We start from the raw sequence: 17,936 nt of genomic DNA on the forward strand, positions 1-17,936 counted from the left end.
GTGTATTGAAAGAGTGGATGTGTTGGCCTGAATATTTGCTGCATAATGGTAGACCGATCATGAAGCAAGCAAAGATCTGTCATAGCGGACTGAAAATTGAAGGTAATTGTTTCAAGTATTCAGCATTCAACAGTTTGAGGGACTGGGACTGTGTTGGCAACGAGCTCTTCGTAGTAAAACAGCTTTTCTATTCAACAACCTGTCCAACTTTTCAACATGTCCTCCCTTCAGAAGTCAGCTGTAAAACTCTTCAGCTGTTCAAGTGCTGTGAACAGACCTATGGAAATTCAAATATTCCTTCTTAAACGTCATAAGTTCTTGGAAAGATTTCAGGTGAAAAATGCATGTGATGTGACTATCCTTTCATATTATAGTTCTGTTAAAAGGCCTTCAGCCTGAAATTGAAGCAGCACACACAAAGCGCTGGAGGAACTCAGCATTGATGGAAATGAGTATAGTTGACTTTTTGGACCCTTCATCATGAATGGAGGGAAAAAAATATGAGGTGTGTCCCTGTTGACCCAATATTTATCTATCAGTTATATCTTTTTGGAGGCACAATGCGAAACTGGCCTTTCCTTCCCACCGAGCCGCACCGCTCAGCAACCCACCTGTTTAACAAGACAATTTACAATGACCAGCTAACCTGCTGTCCGGTACGTCTTTGGACTGTGGTCATGGGGAGAACGTATACAAACTCCTTACAGACAGCGCTGGAATTGAACTCGGAACTCTGGAATGCCCCGGGCTGTAATAGCATTGTGGCTACCATGACTCCTCATTGTACAGCTTGGTGCAACAACTGTTCTGCCCGTGACCGTGAGAAACTGCACACAGTCGTGGGCGCAGCTCAGCACATCACGGAAACCAGCCTCCCCTGCATGGACTCTGTCTACACTTCTCACTGTCTCAGTAAAGCAGCCGGCAAAATCAAAAACACCACCCACCCCGGACATTGTCTCTTCTCCTCGCTCCCATCCGGCAGAAGATACAAAAGCCTGAAAGCTCATACCACCAGGCCCAAGGACAGCTTCTACCCCGCTGTGATAAGAATATTGAACTCTGAGATGATAAGATCAACTCTTGGCCTCACAATCTACCTTGTTAGATATACAAAACTCTGAGGGGTATAGATAGGGTGAACGCAAGCAGGCTTTTTCCACTGAGGTTGGGTGGGACTACAACTAGAAGTCATGGGTTAAGGGTGAAAGGTGAAAAGTTTAAGGGGAATAAGAGGGGAAACTTCTTTTGATGGCCCTGAAAGTGTGGAATGAGCTGGCAGTCCAAGTGATGCTTGCAAGCTTGATGTCAATGTTTAACAGAAGTTTCGATAGGTATGTGGATGGTAGGGGTATGGAGGGCTATGGTCCCGGCACAAGTCAATGGGAATAGGCAGTTTGAATGGCTCAGCATGGACTAGATGGGCCAAAGGGTCTGTTTCTGTGCTGTACTTTTCCATGAATCTATGACCTTGCACCTTATTGTCTGCCTGCTCTGCACTTTCTCTGTAACGCTCTATTCTGCATTCTGTTACTGTTTTACCTGCTCTCCAATGTTTGTCCATCGTCAACGTCGATGAGGACCTCGACACCATTATGATGGTGTCGAGACTAGCGCGTGATTTGGATTTAAGTGAGGGAGAGTTGTGCAGCGTCAGCCTCACTCTCTCTTCCCAATTCCCATCTGGATCCAGTGGCAAGACAGAGTAGAGACAGCTGGAGATGGGACTAGGTGCAGTGGATGACCAGGACGTCTTCTGTGTCTAGTCCTGCTCTATGCAGACCGAGAACCCCTTGTCCAAAATTCTAAAACCCAAAAGCCTCTGCAATCAGGGCATTCTTTTTAGCACTGACGCGACGTCACAAATGGAAAATTCCACACGGCACTGGGAAAGTTCCCAGGCAATGAGCAGGTCTCTGCGCACCGCAGACCTCACGAATGTAATGAACAGAAGTTCATGAAAAATAGCAGAGCAGAGCACGGGCTGACTACTACCTCTCGCTAGCTGCTGAGGGTTCCACATTGCAGGGATTGACTGGCAAGACTCGAGGTTTTGGGGACTTTGAGGTTAATGGTGCATGTGTTACTGGATTCTGGTGACTTTTTTTGCTATTTTGGAGCAGTTTGACCAGGGTGATTGGTGAGGACTGGGGCGCTTCGGTGAAGCCTGGCTCTGTGGCCTACAGTCGGCTAGCGACACAGCACTGAACTGAACTAAACTGAGGCCTCCTGGACCCCAGGTTTGATATTCTGTGTGTTGTTCGCTTGCTTTTTGCTGTTTGCGCCTTCTGTTCTCTTTCTGGCGTGATGAGTGTTTGATGCTTTTCATGGTGTTTCTTTGTTTTGTGACTGCCTGCAGGAGGATGTATCTCAAGAGTTATATTCTGTATACATACTTTGATAGTAGATGTACTTTGAACTTTTCTACCTCAGTGTACTGTGTAATGATTTCATCTGTCTGAACAGTATGCAAGACAACCTTTTCACCGTATCTCTGTACATGTGACAATAATCAACCAACTCCAATTCCATTTCCAAAGGTGTATTCAGCCTGAGGTGGGTTTAACACCCTGTTTCTGCGGTGATATTTATGCCTCTTGGAGCTGAATTTCTTCTTTCTTGGACCTCTTGATTTTATTTGCTCTTTTTTTTGCCCTGGAAAAAACAAAACACCTGTTCTTCAGTGATCAGAATCTGTATGTTCGTCACTTCATCACCTTCTCTAACACAGTGACCATCCTTCACGTGAGAGCCCTGAGAAAGGATACCAAAGCCCCTTTCTCTCCAGACACCCAAAGAGCCATTTCCTTTCTACCTCTGAGCCATTTTTGAATCCGCCTTAGCAGTTCTCCTTGGATTTCATGGGACCTCACCTTCCAGGCCAGCCGACCATGCTGGACCTTTGACCACTGTTTTAGAATGTGTGGCAGTCTGTTCCCTTGTTTCAACATGAACCCCAACCCAATGCCTCAAGAAGGTGGCATCCATCATGAAGGAACCTCACCATCTGGAACATGCCCTAGACACTAGAATACTACAGCACAGTACAGGCCCTTCGGCCCTCGATGTTGTGCTGACCCATATATTCCTTAAAAAGAAGTATTAAACCCACACTACTTTGAAACCCTCTATTTTTCTTTCATCCATGTGCCTGTCCAAGAGGCTCTTAAATACCCCTAATGTTTTAGCCTCCACCACCATCCCTGGCAAGTCATTCCAGGCACCCACAGCCCTCTGTGTAAAAAAACTTACCCCTGATGTCTCCCCTAAACTTCCCTCCCTTAACTTTGTACATGTGCCCTCTGGTGTTTGCTATTTGTGCCCTGGGCAACAGGTACTGGCTATCCACCCTATCTATGCCCCTCATAATCTTGTAGACCTCTATCAAGTCCCCTCTCATCCTTCTACGCTCCAAAGAGAAAAGTCCCAGCTCTGCTAACCTTGCCTCATAAGACTTATTCTCCAATCCAGGCAACATCCTAGTAAATCTCCTCTGCACCCTCTCCATAGCTTCCACATTCTTCCTATAATGAGGTGACCAGAACTGAACACAATACTGTAAGTGTGGTCCCACCAGAGATTTGTAGAGTTGCAACATGACCTCTCTACTCTTGAACTCAATCCCCCATCAATGAAACCTGGCATCCCATAGGCCTTCTTAACTATCCTATCAGCCTGTGCACCGACCTTGAGGGATGTATGAACTTGAACCCCAAGGTTCCTCTGTTCATCCACACTCTTAAGTAACCGACCATTAACCCTGTACTCAGCCTTCTGGTTTGTCCTTCCAAAATGCATCACCTCACACTTATCTGGATTGAACTCCATCTGCCACTTTTCTGCCCAACTCTGTATCCTGTCTATATCCTCTTGTAACCTTTGACAACCTACAGCTCCATTCACAACTCCCCCAATCATTGTGTCATCCGCAAACTTACTCACGCATCCTTCTGCCTCTTCATCCTGCCCTCTTCTCATTACTACCATCAGAGAGGAGGTACAGGAGCCTGAAGCCACACACTCAAGATTTGGGAATAGCTTCCTCTCCACTGCGATCAGTTTTCTGAAGGGTCCATGAACACTACGTCACTACTTTCTGAAAGGCCCATGAACACTATCTCACTGCTTTCTGAAGGGTCCATGAACACTATCTCACTACTTTTTATGGGTCCATGAACACTATCTCACTGCTTTCTGAAGGGCCCATGAACACTATCTCACTACTTTCTGAAGGGCCCATGAACACTATCTCACTGCTTTCTGAAGGGCCCATGAACACTATCTCAGTACTTTCTGAAGGGTCTCTGAACACTATCTCACTGCTTTCTGAAGGGCCCATGAACACTATCTCACTGCTTTCTGAAGGGCCCATGAACACTATCTCAGTACTTTCTGAAGGGTCTCTGAACACTATCTCACTACTTTCTGAAGGGTCTCTGAACACTATCTCACTACTTTCTGAAGGGTCTCTGAACACTATCTCACTACTTTCTGAAGGGTCCATGGCCACTATCTCACTGCTCTCTGAAGGGCCCATGAACACTATCTCACTGCTTTCTGAAGGGCCCATGAACACTATCTCACTGCTCTCTGAAGGGCCCATGAACACTATCTCACTACTTTCTGAAGGGTCACTGAACACTATCTCACTGCTTTCTGAATGGACTATGAACACTATCTCACTATTTTGGTCTCTTTCTACACTACTAATTTTTCACTATTTCTTATTGTAACTTCTAATTTTTAAAAATGTAATTTATAGGAATTGCTATGCCTTACTGTACTGCTGCTGCAAAACAACAAATTTCACCACATACAGTATTGTGTGCAAGTCTTAGGCACATACAGCTTATACATAGCTAGGGTGCCTAAGAATTCTGCACAACACTGTATCGGTCAACATGGAGCGGGGCAGTGGGTTTGTAAGTTTGGCGGGAGCAAAGGATGTTGGGAGTGGTGAGGGTGGTGTGCCACAGGAGGTGTGTGGGATGGGGCAGGGAAGGAGAGGAGTGGCGCTGGTGCAGACATGCCCAGCCCTGAGACACCAAGGTCATTTGATTCCAAACAATTGGTCATTGCAGAATGTCTCTCTGGTGCTTCCCCTCTTCCCCTTTTCCGAACCATGATTCCCCTCTCTCTGCCCCCTTCCCATTCTCAGTCCACAATAGAGACTGATATAAGAATCAGGTTTATCATCACTCACATATGTCATGAAATCTGTTTTTTTTTGTGGCAGCAGTACAGTGCAATAGATAAAAGTACCGCAGTAATGTGCAAAGGTCTTAGATACTCTATCTCTATATAGATGTGCCGAAGAGTTTTTGCACAGTACTGCATATCAGTGGTAATAAGTGTGATTCTGACTCTGCTATCATGGTGATACGTTCCCAATACCAACCTGCGTTCCACTTCCTGAATGGTGTCCGGTAAAGGAACGTTCCGTGTCTCCAGCAGGGTAAAGACTGTGATCCCAGACACTATTGCCATTCCACCATATATGGTCATTGCCAAGAATGGTACATAGTCATCGATCAGCCTTATGATGGGCGAAATGATAGATCCTACCCGTGCTGTTATGAGCACTAATCCCAGTCCTGTCTGCCTGCAAGGGTGAGACAAAATAAATTTACTAGCAGATGTTTAAATAATTCATTGAACTGTATGGCAAGGAAATGGGCCATTTAGCCCTACTCATTCATGCTAACCCTCCCATATTAATCCAGTGATCAACTTTATTTACCATATACACTCAGTGGTCCCTTTATTCTGTATATCTACACACCCGATGTTGGAGAGCAGCACCCATCATCAAAAATCCTCACCACCCAGGACATGCTCTTCATCAGGTAGAAGGTACAAGAACCTCAGGACTTGCACCACCAGGTTCAAGAACAATTTCTATCCTTCAACCATCAGGCTCTTGAACAAAAGGGATAACTATATTCACTTGCCCATCCATTGAGATGTTCCCACAACCAATTGCCTCACTTTATCTCATTATCTCATGTTCTCGTTACTTATTGCTATTTATTTATATTTGCAGTTGCAGTTTGTTGTCTTCTGTACTGTACTCTGGTTGATCTTGCATTGATTCCGTTAGTGTTACTACTCTATTATGTATTCATTGAGTATGCCCACAGGAAAATTTATCTCAGGGTTGCATTGGGTGACATATATGTACTCTGATAATAACATTTATTTCGAGCTTTGATCTTTGATGATGGGTTGCGGCACAAAACAACTGCCTGACCAGCAGAGTTCCTCTAGCATTTTGCCTGAGTAGCTCCGGATTTCCAGCATCTGCAGAAATCCTTGCGTTTAGTATTATTACCTCTCAACCTTCAGGCTCTTGAACTGATGTGGATAGCTTCACTCACACCAACACTGATTTGATTCCACAACCTGTGGACCCACTTCAAAGGTTTCTACCACTCGTTTTCTCGATATCTATTGCTTATTTATTTACTCGGGTTGCGGGGTGGAGTTATGTCAGTACAAAAGGAGATGAAAGATGCTCCCTCCCTACGCTGGCCTGCAGGTCATTCTTGGGCACGGTTAGCCCCCGATCAGGGTCATGTGAAGCCATGGAAACAGGTAGTGGATGATGTATGAGCAGCCGGTGCAGATCACAAGTCCTGGTTATGCGACCACTGACGCCAGGCAGACAATCTCTGAACAGTATTGATAATGGCTGGGATCACCCGTCTTGTAAAGACATCGCCCAGAAGAAGGCAATGGCAAACCAGTTCAGTAGAATTTGCCATGAACATAATTGGTGGTGTGAAGACTGTGATCACCCATGTTGTACAACATGGCAAAGATTGTTGTTTGTTGTACCTCGGCTGTTTGTCCATCTCTTGTGTGCAGTTTTTCATTGAGTCTATTGTGTTTCTTTGCACCTATTTACTGTGAATGCCAGCAGGAAAATGAATCTCGGGGTTATATATGGCGACATAACTGTACTTTGAGAATAAATTTTCTTTGAACCTTACCTGCCACTCTTCCTATTGTATTAAACATGCTAAGGAAGGTTCAGAGAACAGCGGGGACACCACACACCCCTCTGAGTTATGTCGCTGGGTCTCATTTATAGAATGTAATGTCCTCCCACCATATTTCATTGGTTCTCTCAAACTATGTTGTGTTTAAACTTGGAAAAAATTAGAAGTGTTGTTTATGATCCCTCTATTAAATTGGAAAAGACTTGGAGGTCATTCATTCAACATTTTCATATGATGTAATTTGATCTTTTCCAAACTTATTCTATTTCTTTGTAATATATGTTGAGAGGAATGGAGTCGACAACACTAATGGTTCCTTTTTTTTAGGATGTTACATAACAGCCCATGTCTTTTTTTCTTCTTAGTTTAGTTGATTAACACTGTTTAGGTTAGTTTTTTTGGGGGGGGATATATATTTTTTTTCCTTTTTCATGATTTTTTTTAGATTTTTTTTTGTTTTATATTGTTCATCTGTATCCTGTATGATTGGGAGATCTAACACTCGTGTGTCAACTGGGCTTATATTTAACTCTGTTAATTACAACAATGTATTTCCAACAACTTTGTATCAGTATTATAGTATGTTTATTATTATGAAACTAATAAAAAGATTGAAAAAGAAAAAGAAAGAACGTAACGGGTACCCACCTGATGACCGTTGGATAGAGTTCAGGGGTGTGGAGGAACAAACAGGCGTATGCTGCCGAGACACTGCCCGTACTGACTGCAGCAAGTAGACTGCGTAAAGTCTGCATCTCTGTAACAGAGGCCGCACTGTAGACATTACTCTTATTAAAAAAGGAAGCTTCAAGAGCGTTAGTCCATTGTACGTGGCCTATCAGCGGCATCAAGAGTGTTTTACCAACAGGAATTTCTTGCAGGTCGGTGGCAGTTAATTAAAAAGGAAGCTTTGAGAGTGTTAGTCCATTGTACATGGCCTATCAGTGGCCAGAACCGGAGAACCAATCGTGACTTAAATAGCAGGGAAGGTTCAGGCATAAAAGGGAGACACTGCCTAATGGAGTGGTCATCAAAGGAGTAATCTGAGGCAGAGTGCAGGGCTTTGGCTCATTTGGGCTTCAACGATAAAGGATCGAGGTGAGGTAAGTTACCTGTGAGGAAGTATGTGTATGAGGCCGGTGTTCTGTACTGGGTGTCAGATGTGGGAAATCCAGGAGTCTCCCAGCCTCCCGGACGGCAACACTTACGCTGGGTGCATCGAGCTGCAACTCCTTAGAGACCGTGTTAGGGAACTGGAGGTGCAGCTCAATAACCTTCGTCTGTTCAGGGAGAGTGAGGAGGTGATAGAGAGGAGCTAGAGGCAGGTGGTCACACCGGGGCCTCGGCAGACAGATAAGGAGGTAACAGTCAGGAGAGGGAAGGGCAGGAGTCAGATACTGGAGAGTACTCTGTGGCTGTCCCCCTGAACAATAAGTACTCCTGTTTGAGTACTGTCAGGGGTGAAGGCCTACCTGGGGGAAGCAACAGTGGCTGTGCCTCTGGCACAGATTCTGGCCCTGTGGCTCAGAAGGGTAGGGAAAGGAGGAAGGCAGCAGTAATAGATAACTCTATAGTTAGAGGGTCAGACAGGCGATTCTGTGGACACAGGAAAAACACACAGATGGCAGTTTGTCTCCCAGGGACCAGGGCCCGGGATGTTTCTGATTGTGTGCACGATATCCTAAAGTGGGAAAGTTAACAGCCGGAGGTCACGGTACACATTGGTACCAACGACATAGGTAGGATAAGGAGGAGGTCCTGAAAACAGACAAGAAGGAGTTAGGAAGGAAGTTGAGAAGCAGGACCTCAAAGGTTGTCATCTCGGGCGACACTGCCAGCGACAGTGAGTAGAGGAATAGAGTGAGGTAGAAGATAAATGTGTGGATGAGGGATTGGAGCAGGGGGCAGGGATTCAGATATCTGGATCATTGGGACCTCTTTTGGGCAGGTGTGACCTGTACAAAAAGGACGGGTTACACTTAAATCTGAGGGGGACCAATATCCTGGCAGGGAGGTTTGCTAAGGCTATTGGGGAGAGTTTAAACTAGAATACCTGGAGGATGGGAACCGAACTGAAGAGACAGAGGAAGGGGCAGTTGGCTCACAAATTGAGAAAGCTTGGAGACAGTGCAAGAGGAAGGATAGGCATGTGATAGAGAAGGGATATGCTCAGACCGATGGTTTGAGGTGTGTCTTTTAATGCAAGAAGCATCATGAACAAAGCAGGTGAGCTTAGAGTATGGATCAGTACTTGGAGCTATGATGTTGTGGCCATTACAGAGACTTGGATGGCTCAGGGGCAGGAATGGTTACTGAGAGTGCCAGGCTTTAGATGTTTCAGAAAGGACAGGGAGGGAGGCAGTAGAGGTGTGGGTGTGGGCGTGGTACTACTGATCAGAGATAGTGTCACAGCTACAGAAAAGGAGGAAGTCATGGAGGGATTGTCTACAGTATCTGTGGGTGGAAGTTAGAAACAGGAAGGGGTCAATAACTCTATTGGGAGTTTTTTTTTATAGACCACCCAGTAGTAACAGGGACATTGAGGAGCAGATAGGGAGACAGATTCTGGAAAGGTGTATTAATAACAGAGTTGTAGTGGTGGAGATTTTAATTTCCCAGATATTGATTGGCATCTCCCTAGAGCAAGGGGTTTAGATGGGGTGGAGTTAGATGGGATTCCTGACACAATATGTAGATAAGCCTACGAGAGGAGAGGCTGTATTTGATCTGGTATTGGGAAATGAACCTGGTCAGGTGTCAGTCTCTCAGTGGGAGACCATTTTGGAGATAGTGATCACAATTCTATGTCCTTTACCATAGCATTGGAGAGGGATGGGAACAGACAAGTTAGGAAAATGTTTAATTGGAGTAAAGGGATTTTTATAATACTCTTCGTGATTTTTATAAATGACCTGGATGAGGAAGTGGAGGGAAGGGTTAGTAAAGTTGCTGATGACTCAAATGTTGGAGGTGTTATGGATATTTGTGGAGGGTTGTCAGAGGTTACAACGGGACATCGATAGGATGCAAAACTGGGCTTAGAAGTGGCAGATGGAGTTCAACCCACAGAAGTGTGAGGTGGTTCACTTTGGTAGGTCAAATATGATGGCAGAATATAGTATTAATGGTAAGACTCTTGGCAGTGTGGAGGATCAGAGGGATCTTGGGGTCCGAGTCCATAGGACACTCAAAACACAGGTTGACTCTGTGGTTAAGAAGGAATACCGTTGGCCTTTATCAACCGTGGGATTGAGTTCAAGAGCTGACAGGTAATGTTACAGCTATATAGGACCCTGGTCAAACCCCACTTGGAGTACTGTGCTCAGTTCTGGTCGCCTCACTACAGGAAGGATGTGGAAACTATAGAAAGGGTGCAGAGGAGATTTACAATGATGTTGCCTGGTTTGGGGAGTATTCCTTATGAGAATAGGTTGAGTGAACTTGGCCTTTTCTCCTTGGAGTGACAGAGGATGAGAGGTGACCTGGTAGAGGTGCATAAGATGATGAGAAGCATTGATCGTGTGGATGGTCAGAGGCTTTTTCCCAGGGCTGAAATGGCTAACACGAGAGGGCACAGTTTTAAGATGCTTGGAAGTAGATACAGAGGAGATGACAGTTGTAAGTTTTTTACGCAGAGCGTGGTGAGTGCGTGGAATGGGCTGCCGGCGATGGTCGTGGAGGCGGATACGACAGGGTCTTTCAAGAGAGTCCTGGATAGGTACATGGAGCTTAGAAAAATTAAGAGTAACCCTAGGTAATTTCTAAAGTAAGGACATGTTTGGGACAGCTTTATGGGCCGAAGGACCTATATTGTGCTGTAGGTTTTCTGTTTCTCTCTCTGGGCTTTCATTGAGTGGTCTCATGTCTCACACTGAGTCATAAGACCATAGGACATAGGAGCAGAATCAGGCTATTCAGCCCATCAAGTCTGCTTTACCATTCTATCATGGCTGATTTATTATCCCTCCCAATCCAATACTCTTGCCTTCTCCCCATAAGCTTTGACATCCTGACTAATCAAGAACCCATCAACCTCCACTTTAAGTATACCCCAATGACTTGACCTCCACAGCCATGGGCAAGCGGAAAGCGGGGGGGGGGGGCAAGGGAAAGATGTGCTTACGCCCCCCCCTGCTTTCCACAGGGATCGCTCCCTACGTGACTCCCTTGTCCATTTGTCCCCCCCCCATCCCCTCCCCACTTTGATGTGTGTGACTTGACTTTGACATTCACTGCCCTCTGGCTTAAGATATTCCTCCTCAACTCTGTCCTGAATGGATGTCTCTCTACTCTGAGGCTGTGCCCTCTGGTCCTACTTAGCAGTACAGTGTGCAACAGGCCCTTCTGGCTCCTCAATGCACTGATTTTAACCCTAGTCTAATCACAGGACAATTTACAATGACCAATTAACCTCCTAACCGGTACGGTTTTGGAATTTACTGGAGCACCCGGAGGAATCCCAGGAAGGAACCTACAATCTTTCTTTCAGAGGACGCTGGAATTGAACTCTGACAATCTGAGCTGTGATAGCTTTGCGCTAACTGCAACACTCATATTGGACAAGTAGAAACAAGTTGTAAATTTTATTCCTTACCTGTGGGGATGAAGGTATTTATTAATATAATGCTCCCGGCTAGGATGAGGGTGATGCTTTCTGTGAGGCATCAGCCAAGATATCTCATGAGGATGTAAGTGAAGAAGGTTGCGAGGATATCAATTACTCCAAAGATGACCTGGATCAGGTAGATGTTCATGCCAAACCGTTGCAGGTCAATCGCCAAGCCGTAGTATGAGAAGTTAGTTGAAAACCTGCCGAGAAAAGTTCGATTCCAAGCTTAATTATCCTGGACAACAAGTTTTCCGAAAGAGTTGCTTCCTTAGAATTTTTTTTGTTTATGATAGACTGCTTGAAACTGAGTGCAAATATACTTTCAGACTACTTGTATCACATAGGAATTTGGAGAAACAAGAAATTAACTTTTAGTGAACATAATACTTTGAAATAGGTAATGGTGCTGACACCTCACAATAGTTCAACTAGAATAAAAATGCTTTGTTGATGATTTTCATTTGTACTCAGTGTCTGAGGCTTCTCGCTTATGTGTCCAGCAATATTCAGCCAGCATTTCCAGTTGCCCTGATACAGTTTCTCCATGACCGCAATGTCCTGATGAAACCTTTCACCGTGCTCGTCACTGACAGCGCCAAGATTTGCAGGGAAGAAGTCTAAATGGGAATGCAGAAAATGAATCTTTGGTGACATGTTGCACTTCATGGTTTTGTATGCTTGAAGCATGTTGTCAACCAGCTGCACGTAGTTTGGTGCTCTGTAGTTGCTGAGAAAAATTTCAACAACATCCTTGAATGCCTCCTGTGTGATCTTCTTTGGTCCCACTAGAAGTCCTTCAAATTGCCTGTCATTGATGAACTGTTTGATTTGTGGACCAACAAGAATGCCTTCCTTAATCTTGGCATGGTTATTCTGACTTGAATTGTGAATTCAAATAACCAATGTAGGCAATTTTTAAAAAATGGTGTGTGATAGGGAACTTTCATGGCGATTTTCATTATCAGCAGCCCATAATCAATAAGGTACACCCGGAAGTATTCAGGAAGCAAAATGTTTGTTGCCGGTGTCACCATTCAACCATACACAAAGACACTGACAAGTTTTTAGAGATGTATCTTGGACAGCGTCCTAACTGGCTGTATCACCCTCTGGGAACTACCGCAAAGGATTGAAGTATGCTGCAGAGAGTTGTAAGCTCAGCCCCATGATGGGCACCAGCCTCCGTAATATCCAGGACTTCTTCAAGGAGCAATGCCTCAATGATGGCCATCATTAAGGACCCCCATCACCCAGGACATGCCCTCTTCTCATTGCTACCATCAGGGAGGAGGTACAGGATCCTGAAGACACACACTCAGTGATTCAAGAACACCTCTGCCATCAAATTTCTGAATAGACATTGAACCCATGAACACTACCTCACTACTTTGTTATTTCTGTTCCTGCATTACTTATTTAACTTAACTAATATATATATATTCTTAACAGTAATTCACCTTTTTTTCTCTATTATGATTCATTGCATTGTGCTGCTGCCTCAAAGACAACAAATGTCACGGAATATGCCGGTGATGTTAAACTTGACTCTGATTCACATGCATATGGAAACATCAAAGTATACCACTGAGCGAAATGCAGCGACTGGCGTAACATGCTGGGGGCAGCCCGCAAGTGTCACCGTGCTCCCGGCATCAATATAGCACGCCTGCAACTCACTAGCCCTAACCTGTACATCTTTGGAACGTGGCAGAAAACTGGACACTTCATGAAGTTTCAGTAACTGGCAGCTTACCAGACAAACATGGTACAGCAGGATATCTTGCGCATTCCAGGAGTCTGGAACAGATCAAGCATGCTGTAGGAACCTTTGCTGTTTGACAGGTCTTCTTCCATAGTTGATAGGAGAAGCTGCAAATTACAGTGAATTCATACATCTGAGCTTCACAGGCCTTTTACTGACATGTTCCTAATAACACCCAAGAGCAAAAATCAAAGTGCAGGAGGATCTCCTGCATTTAAGGTTTTAAGGTGCTTGGAGTAGGTGCAAGGGGGATGTCAGGGGTAAATTTCTCACACAGGGAGTGGTGGGTGCATGGAATGTACTGCCAGCAGTGGTAGAGGTGGATGCAATAGGGTCTTTTAAGAGACTCTTAGGTACATAGAGCTTAGAAAAATAGAGAGCTGTGCGGTCGGGAAATTCTAGGCGATTTCTAGAGTAGGTTACATGGTCAGCACCACATTGTGGGCTGAGGGGCCTGTAATGTGCTCTAGATTTCTTTGTTTTTATGTTTCTATGTAATACAGCAGTTCAGGGCAGCCGCTGTGGGCAGGGAGGGTGTTGGTTGGGGAGTAGACAGTCAACACCTGGAGATTTTAAGATTTAAGATTAGCTTTAAATATCACTTGTACATTACCGAGATACCGAAGTGCTGGACTATGAACTGTAGTTCATGATAGGCTCTTGATTGAGATCTCCTTGGGGGAGGCTTTTGCTATTGCTTGCAATGTGGGGGGGGGGGTGATGCTTTTGTTGTTGCAGGTGGTGTGGAGAAGAGGGTGGGGAGGGTGAATGCTTCTGCCACTGCTTGTGCATAGGAGGGGGGAGGTGGGGGCAGTTGGGTTCTGATGTTTCTATCATTCATTCTTTGGAGTTTCTTGTTTCGTGGATGTCTGTGAAGAGTAAGAATTTCAGGTGAATATTCAGTTACAGTGTCGAAAGATTAGTTTTATCCATCACGGTAAAGCCCTTCCCACCACTGAGCACATCTACACAGGGCACTGTCTCAGGAAAGCAGCATCCATCATCAGGGACTCCCACCAACCAGGCCGTGCTCTGTTCATGGTGTTGCGATCAGGAGCCTCAGGGCCCACACCACCAGGTTCAGGAACAGTTATTACCCCTCGATCATCAGGCTTCTGAACCAACATGGATAACTTCATTCACGCCAATACTGAACTGTTCCTACAACCTGTGGACTCACTTTGAAGGACTCTTCATATCATGTTCGGGGTATTTGTTGGTTGTTACAAAAGATAATTGGTTATTGTATTCTGAGCAAACTGAACAGTATTTTGAAGCAAATGAAATAGCCAATGAATCAGTGTTGCTGAGTAAGTGAGTGGAAGAGCATACGGTTTGTTTAGAAGTTTAAACTGCTGCAACCAAATCAGGCAAAATGTGCTTTGATGATATCGTGAAAGAAATGCAGGAACATTTAGAACCAAAATCATTGTTGATTGCAGAACACTTTAGGTTTCATAAGTGGAATCAAAAGGAAGGGGAGTCCATTTCAGTGTATGTGACTGAATTGATTGAGCATTGTCAGTTCAGTGATGGACTTCATAATGTACTAAGAGATTGTTTAGTCTGTGGAATCTTACAAGAAAGCATTCAAAAATGGCTCCTAACTGAAGCAGAACTCACAGTTGAAATTGCTGTATCAATGGAAACAGTGGACAGAAACAAAATTGAGTTGGAACAGAAATTTGCCTGGTCGAACGGATTGTGTTACCGTTGTGGTAAGGGCTCACATACACCAGACCAATGCAGGTTTAAAGGCGAAGCTTGCAGAAAATGCAACAAACTAGGACATATGCAAAGAGCATGTTGGTCAGCCAGGAGAAGAGAAACAGATAAAAAGTTGAGTCATGCTGATGATGAAAAATCTGATCATGATGAGATTATGTACTGCATTGAACTGCTGCTGCTGAGTTAACAACTTTCACGACACATGCCGGTGATAATAAACCTGACTCTGAGTGACACAAGATTGGGTAGCCTTGAGATTTACATGTGAAAACTAACAATGGACACACAATATGGCTTACACCAGAAGTAAACGTCAAATTATTTCAAATGGAATTGGACATTGGCTTAGCTGTTTCAGTCATTCCACAAAAATGAGGTTGAATGGCTTTTCAAAGATACTGATTTGAAACCTGCAGATATCTGACTAAGAACTTATACTGGAGAAAAGATAACTCCTGTAGGAATGACATTCATCACAGTGAAATACAACAACCAACAGACCATATTGGGCTTGTAGGTGGTAAAAACAGGAGGGTCGTCATGTGGGGACATGATTGACTAAGACAACTACAACTTGATTGGGGATCCATCCATCGTTTGCATACCACATCCTCTGAAATAGAATCAACTGAAAGTGAATTAAGGATGGTACTGGATGATATCACGGCAGTGTTCAAAGATGGCATTGGGAAACTCAAACATATCAAGGGTAAACTAGTGTTAACTGAAAATGCCAGGCTCGAGTTTTACAAAGCTAGCCCTTTCTCCATTATATGCCGTGTTGCATGATGTGGCGATCATGGTCTTTCCATGGCCATGATTGTTCTCAGCAGTTATTTCTTACAGAAATGGTTTGCCATTGCCTTCTTCTGGGCAGTATCTTTACAAGACGGATGACCCCAGCCATTGCCTGACTTCTGATACGCACCAGCTGCTCATACAACCATCTACCACCTGCTCCCATGGCTTCACATGACCCTGATTGAGGGGCTAAGGAGATGCTGCATCTTGCCCAAGAGTGACTTGTAGGCTAGCGGAGGGAAGGAACACCTTACACCTTCTTTGGTGAAGATATATCTCCACCCCGCCACCCAAGTTCCTTATATCATCTGTGATAACATAGCCAGTGAGCTAAATCACATGGAGGCTAGAGGGACTTACATTTGAGTGTTTGTTTTCAAACTCCTGTCCCTCCTCCTTGAGAAGAAGTTAATTATTGAGGGATGGGGGTCCTTAATGATGAATGCCACCTTTTTTGAGACTTTGATTTTGGAGATGTCTTCGATGGTGGAGATGTCCATGATGGAGTTGGTTGAGTTTACAACTCTCTGCAGTGGCACGTCCAAACCAGATGATGATGTCATCGTGGCTATCTCTCGAGGTCGAGGATGATGGTCTTCGTTCCGTTGATCTATTTATGGGCTCTCAAGTGGCTTATGAGTCCAATCTTGGCTTTGAAAGTTCGTCCGCATTTAGGACAGGTAGTTCCAGATGGCAGATCGGGCTTTGGCTGTTTCTGCCTGTCTTTCCATTTTCTTCTCTTTTCTTCTAATTATGCACATCTGTTGGCTTTGAAAGTTGTTGTTCCTTCTCGGATGATGGCTTGCCAGAGTTTTCTGTCCTCGGCATTGGTTTCCCAATTGTTGATGTTGATGTTACATTTCTTCATGTTGGCTTTTAAGATGTCTTTGAATCTCTTCTGTTGTCCGCCTCTTTTACATTTGCCTTCTTTAAGCTGGGAGTAGGAGATTTGTTCCAGCAGACGTTTGTCTTTCATCCGAACAACATGACCGCTCCATCTTAGTTGATTCTTGATGATGTAGGCTTCAATGCTTCTTGTTTTTGCTTCATTTAGCACGCTGACGTTGGTTCTTCTATCTTCCCAGCAGATACTCAAGATGTTTCGAAGACAGCGTTGATGGAACTTTTCAAGTGCCTTCAAATGTCACTGGTATGTTGTCCAGGTTTCTGATGCATACAGGAGCGTTGGGATCACCATTGCTTTGTACACTAACATTTTGGTGTCTGTTTGGATGTCACGATCATTAAAGACTCTTGTTTGGAGACGTCCAAAAGCTGTTCCAATGCATTTAAGACAATGTTGGATCTCGTCTTTAAGGTCGACATTGGAGGAGAGGTGACTTCCAAGATACGGAAAGTGGTCCACGTCTTCCAGGGTTGTTTTGCCAAGTTGAATTGATGGTTCTATCCATTTTGTCTCAGTTGGTGACGGTTGATAGATGATCTGAGTCTTCTTGGAATTGATGGTAAGTCCAAGTTTCGTGTATGCATGGTTGAAGGCAGTCAGAATCTGTTGTAGGTGGTTTTCTGAAAGAGCTGCAACACTGTTGTCATCTCTGTATTGGCACTCAATGAGGGAACTTGTGGATGTCTTGTTTTTGGACTTGAGATGGGCAAGATTGAAAAGACTGCCATCTGTTCTGTAGACAATTTTGATTCCTGGGGGTAGGTCGCCCTTGATGATGTGGATGATTGTTGCAATGAAGATGGTGAACAAAGTTGGGGCAGTCACACATCCTTGTTTTGTTCCTGATCTAACTTGAAAAGGCTCACAGTTACTGTTGCTGACCATGACTGTAGCAAGCATACCATCGTGGAGGAGTCTCAGGATTCGAATGTACTTTTCAGGGCATCCATAGGTGGATAGGACATCCCATAGGAGTTCCCTTGATACCAAGTCAAAGGCTTTGGTGAGGTCAGTGAATGCCATGAACAAAGGTTGAAGTTGTTCACGACATTTTTCTTGTAGTTGTCGCATTGTGAAGATCATGTCGATTGCTCCACATGATGGTCTAAAACCGGCTTGTGTCTCCGG

The 17,936-nt window shown here is 44.5% G+C and overlaps 1 protein-coding gene across 5 annotated transcripts in view; it reads right to left on the reverse strand.

The window, feature by feature from the left end:
• Positions 1–1,128: 1,128 nt before the first annotated feature.
• LOC134339593 (solute carrier family 22 member 6-A-like) overlaps positions 1,129–17,936 on the reverse strand; it is a 96,019-nt gene continuing 79,211 nt past the window's right edge. For 3 of the 5 annotated variants that reach the window (XM_063036230.1, XM_063036227.1, XM_063036226.1), the window contains 4 exons: positions 13,364–13,479; positions 11,596–11,810; positions 7,650–7,758; positions 5,130–5,602 (listed from right to left, as the gene is read on the reverse strand). The gene's annotated coding sequence lies outside the window, so the exon portion shown is untranslated. Of the gene's footprint in view, positions 2,656–5,129; positions 5,603–7,649; positions 7,759–11,595; positions 11,811–13,363; positions 13,480–17,936 lie in introns of those variants that run through there. The other 2 variants (XM_063036228.1, XM_063036237.1) reach the window with 2 other exon arrangements.

The sequence above is a fragment of the Mobula hypostoma genome, chromosome 30, assembly GCF_963921235.1.
Source record: "Mobula hypostoma chromosome 30, sMobHyp1.1, whole genome shotgun sequence".
In the NCBI taxonomy this organism is placed as follows: domain Eukaryota; kingdom Metazoa; phylum Chordata; class Chondrichthyes; order Myliobatiformes; family Myliobatidae; genus Mobula; species Mobula hypostoma.